The following is a 5,861-nucleotide window of genomic DNA, read 5'->3' as shown; positions in this document are numbered from 1 at the left end:
AGGCCGAGGGGCAGGACGCACAGACTCCAGCGACTGGGGCGTACATTTATTTACATAACAAAACGATAACGGCACTCAAGCATTGCGAACATTAACACACACACGTTTAGCAACAAAAGGAACACTGCATCAAGCCGTTACATCCACAATGACCGACACGCTGTACACTTCGACACGGGTTTAAATACATAAGCAAACAAGTTGCAGGTGTGGCCACAAACAGATCCTTCCACTACACGTGGCTGGCCAAACCACGTGCCTCGCGGGAGGCGAGCGTTCCGTAACAGAACCCCCTTCTAAGGGGCGTGGCTCCCGACGCGTCCGTCCAATGAACGCGAACCTCCGGGCGCCGTGTACACGTAAACACAGAACACACTGCACTGCAGTGCCCGACGCCCACCCACTACCAGGCGGGACAGGTGCCGCCAGCAAGGGAGACAGGCAGCTTCCCTGCCTCTCTCAGAGCGGTCCGGTACGCTCTCGACGAGTTTGCGCCTGTAAACATATAAAAGAGTGGCACAGACAAACAATAGCGCCCACATACACACATATGATGCTGTGACGTGGCGCCCGCCGTCCATGCAGGCGCCTTGACGTGTCCGTGGCCTCAACGGACACGCGGGGGTGCACGTCCGCCCCGGTTCCAAACGTGCTACCTCCCCTAACGGTCCTCCTCTCTCCCGCCGCTCTAGGAACGTCCCAGAGGTGGTTTGCCTCCAAGGCTTTGGGCAGACCCTTCCAGTCTCGCTGGCCAGTGCGTTGAAGGGAAGGGAGTCAGGAGATCCCGCTGGCTCCCCCCGACTGCCCTCTTTCTGGTCGTGGTGGTGCCCGTCGGTCCTCCTCGGCCCAGGCTCAAGCCCCAAGAAATTCCTGGGGGTGCTCGTGTCTTCTCCGGAAGCGGAAGGGGACAGCGGTTGCGGTCCTCTCCCCAATTTCCTGGGACCTAAGCAGCAGTGCGGGGGGTACCTATGCACCTCCCGCTAGAAGTCTGTTTTTCGTCGAGGGAGTAGGCGTCCTGTGGTGGCCCGTGTGCCGAAGGACGAGGGGCAGGACACACAGACTCCAGTGACGTGGATGAACATTTATTTACATATAACGACTTCGGCACTCACACGTATTACACACGATAAACACGGATACGATTAACAATTAACGAAAAGAACATTAACACGTTACATCCACAATGACCAACACTCTGCACACTTCGACACGGGTTTAAATACATATAAACATACAAGGTGTAGGTGTGGCCACTAACAGATCCTCCCACTACACGTGGCTGGCCAAACCACGTGGCTCGCGGGAGGCGAGCGTTCCGTGACAATATCTTATTGTCTCCATGTGTGGTTGCAAAGTCATGTTTATCAGCCTTGCATTCCTGAGTTATAGTTTGTATTTCTTGTTAGCTATTTTGGATATTTGGATTTACCTGCCTGTTTCTGATATTCTCTGGCATGTGCCCTTTGGCTCTTTTTACTCGATGCTTCTACTATTCGACCCCTGCCCGAATATGACTACTCTTTGGGTTGCCCCAAACTGAAATTCTGTACTGCATTCGACTCCATCTCTGTTCAGAAACCTGACAATTATCATTTATAGCAGTGTTACATAGGAATTGCATACAATATAATTTATAGTAGTGCTATATAGTATTGTCATACCAAATGAGGATCATTTAGTTATGGTTATTTAGCCACTTTTGTATCCGGCTAACATCAATAAGCACCATCAAATGGGAATATGTGATTGAGAGAGGAAGCAGGAAACCTAGATGTATTGGTTTACTGTCTTGGTATAGAGCTGTTTTATGAGTCTGCTTTAGCATTGTCCCTGAGAGCTTATAGCCTTACTATACTTGAATGTCTGCAATCAAAAACGAGCTTGTTAGTTACAAGGAAAAAAGGGAGCGTAGGTTTTGAAATGGGAGGCATAACTGCTGTGCTTGCTGAGTGAGTTTATCTGGACTCTTTCATACGATGCCATTAATTAAGACAGGCAACGTAACCAAAGACTGTTCCAACAACAACAAGAGACCAAAGCCAGGGGAAATGGGCCAAACCCAACATAAACGACTAACAAATGTGTAAGACCACTGCAAGTGTGAGTGTGTGTGTATGTGTGTGTGTGTGTGTGTGTGTGTCAGTAGGTCACAGGACACTGACAAGCACACAGGTGTGGTTAATTAGAGGCGAGGTGGGTAGGTAGAGCCGGCAGCGGTGAAGTAGGCACGCCCCGAGTGGCAGTACCTAGAGAAGCAGCTCAGCTCTGCCAGATCCTCTGTGAGAACCGCTGCAGATTTACAGTCAAAGGTCAGGACAATAATAGGGTAACACTATAATGGTTTACTGTACAATATACAGTTTATTTGTACTGTAAATCTACAGTAATGCTGCCAGGATTTTACTGTAAATACTGCACCTATTTTCATAAGCAGGGGTTATGTTTTGTGGTAATCCACAAGGATATTGTGGACGACCTCCTGTTGACCTACTGTTCTTCAGGTCAGGCTTCTGGCCTGTCCTGCCTTTGAGTTGTTCATATTATAGATTTGAACGATGAATTGGATTATTTAATTGTGAATTAGATTATTTGTCCTCCTCTTTATTCTAAAGAAAATATTAACAGGACATTTACTTCTTTGTGTTTTTGAAACCAAACTTTGTATTTATGTCTAAACATAAAATGCAACTGTTGAACTTTCTCTGTGTTGCACTGATGAAAAGGTAAATGAGTAAAGGTAATAACATTGTAATTAAAAATGTAATTAGGTAATTAATTTAATTTTAAGTATAAAATGTTTCCCACTCTTCTGTAGAGAACCTAAAGTCCACTGAATCTGAGTCTCTCTGTTAGAGTAAATAGATAGAAATTAACTCTTACAGGTTCCATATGTGTAGTGGTGCAGTATGGTGCCTGGTACTGCAGCTCTGACCTCAATTCACCAGCCGTAATATTAAAGCTGTCCGAGAACCTTGGCAAAACTGGTTCTGTGTGTGTGTGTGTGTGTGTGTGTGTGTGTGTGTGGTTGGGGGGGGGGGGGGTGCAGTTGTAGTGTGCTTGTGTTTAATTTGTGTCTGTATGTGTGTGTGAATGTGCATCTAAATAAAACATACACACATCTGAAATGTGTGTTTGTGTGCGCACAAATGTTTGAACCTGTGCCTGCATGTGTATGTCTATGTATTTTCTTCCTTCTCCTGTCTGAGACATTAGACTTCACTTCTGGAAAAAAGGCCTCAATAGATCTCTCCAGTGTTGGAGACATTATGAACGGGTATCCAAGGCAAGCAACAAAAACAGTAGAGTCTGGAAGAGCCAGAGCCCAAATCACATGTGGTTGAGGACCAGACAGCCTCATCAGACAACAATTAAGGTCAGCAAGTCTAAACAGGTTGAGGTAATGTTTGGAAGTTAGAAGAACAAAAAACACACACACACACGCACACACGCATGCACACGCGCACACACACACACACACACACACACACACACACACACACACACACACACACACACACACACACACTCACACACACACACACAAATGAGATGCATTAAGGTAGTTTAGAAGAGTGGATTGATTTAAATAAAAAAGAAACAAACAAGCAATAAACCCAGTATTCTTAAAACAATTCACTCCTTCTATGAGTGATTGCTGATTTCTCATTTTGTCTAGAGGTAATTTAATCACAGCCCTGAGGTTTGAATGCTAGCTGATAAAGAGTTATGACTGATGACAGTGTGAACCAGATTTAGAGTTTAGTTCCAGATTTGAATACCTCTGTTTTTGACCTTTGCTGTGCAGAATTAATCAGCTCCAAACTGACCTGTAAGCTTTTACCGCTCTGCCCACTCTGTACACTAGATGGCACTGTAATTTCAAAATTTACCATATATCCATATATTACCATATATCAAGTGTGATACTGTTTCTTAAGTGTGATACTGCAGTACAAATAAAAATCACATGTCTGATGTGTCATATGAATGTCATTATAATAGCAGGAGGTAAATTGGGTGTCATAAATCAAGTTATCATAAGAAAGTTCCAGCATTGTATGATTCAACAGGTATTTACTCCATAGTGGCATGACGGTTACAGCTGGGAGGCTGTCACACTATACATACCTGAGAGCAGGGTTTGATTAGCAGGGTCTGAGCTCAGGGTCTATTAGAGCAGAGTCTGATAGGAGGGTATGATTAGCATGGTCTTAGAGTAGGGTCTTTTAAAGAAAAATATATTTTCTATACTTAATAAACCAGCCCATGTTAAAAGCTGAGTGTTTGTATGTGTTGAATAGTGTCAGTTACTTTTATTTGCAATTATATGAATGTTATTAAATGTGTGCAACTCATTCTTTTTCTATTCTATGAGGACTATATGCAAAATAAGCAAAACACAAACAAGCTCAGGTTTCACTACGAAACATGAAGACTACACTTGACTTGCAGAACATAAATGCCATCAGTGTGTATTATTGAAGGCTACTCATGCAGACATTTCTGGGTCTTATAAAAATCCCTTTGTTCAGTTCCAGTTTCATGGTTGGATAAATAAATAAATCTACTATGACTGCACAGACCATTAATGTCTGGCATATCAACATATCATCCTCAACCCCAAACCTAGCAGAGTCCAATTTTTCATTTTCCTTTTTTTTTAAAAAAAAAATCATGAAACCTGGTAAAACCCCTTATTTTAACTGGTAAAATGAGTTCACACACACACACACACACACACACACACACACACACACACACACACACACACACACACACACACACACACACGGGTTTGTGTACAAAATCGTTACTAAGCAACTACTGATTGTGTCACCATCATTCAAAGTCTTTGTTTGGCATTAGCAGAGGTGAGTGGACAGGGGTAAAGAAGCTATTTGGTAAGGTTCTTTAAAACATGTACATAAGGGCCCTACAAGAGGTTTTGGCATTGAAGATCACTGTCACCATGGCAACATGTACAGTTTAAATGGCACATGGCTAAAGATGTAAAGATCTCTCTAACAAAAGCTCTGCCTTTGAAATGGGAGGATGGTTCAGTAGGATGGATGTCAAATAAATTACTGCAAGCCTTCAACAGCTGTAAGCTACGAAGGGACCAATGAAGCAGTAATGAACTATAGAAGAATTATATACATATAAGAGCTTATAGACAGTTTTGTCAAAATAGCTTCTGCTAAACAACTGAGTGGCTAGTCTCCTTGGAGTAACTTTGCTTGTTAATAGGCACTAAACAGTAGTCATTCAGTGTGATCTAACCCATAATAGTAATTCTTTGATCTATAGACCGTCAATTTCTGACGTAGAAGTTAAAGAGAGTGCAAGGCTTTATAGTTAACATTTAACTTCTTTAGTTTAAGCTCTTTAAAACTCTTCTTTTCTCAGTATTAAACCAGACAAAGGATGTCTGGCATGCTACCGTAAAACAGTAAATAACTAAATAAGTAGCCTCCTGAAATGGGAACTTTGTATCAATTTCAAAACACGACTTTAACTGCTCAGTAAAATTCGTTTAAAGGTTTAATAAAAGTTTAAAAAGTAAACCTTGATAAATCATAGACGTCAGGTGCATATATTAGTAATAGTCAATGTTGTACTTGTTACTCTGTTAGTAAATTCCTTCTTAAATCACTTCCGTTGTGAGTGTGACATATTGTCGTGGAGAGCTCTGCGATGTTTCGGACAAGTTACTGAAATCTACTGTTTCTAAATATAAACCACGCAGAGTTTATAGGGCAGGGGAAGAGGGCGGGGGGTTTGCGCAGGTAAGTTATAGTCCCTCCTCCAAGTTGTCGTCACAATGAGGGGCGGAGAACGCTGATGGAAAAAGAGATTGTTTG

The sequence above is a fragment of the Electrophorus electricus genome, chromosome 23 (genome assembly GCF_041902795.1).
Source record: "Electrophorus electricus isolate QZ-2024a chromosome 23, ASM4190279v1, whole genome shotgun sequence".
Taxonomy (NCBI): Eukaryota; Metazoa; Chordata; class Actinopteri; order Gymnotiformes; family Gymnotidae; genus Electrophorus; species Electrophorus electricus.
The sequence above is the reverse complement of the archived record's forward strand: the minus strand, read 5'-3'. Positions refer to the sequence as shown.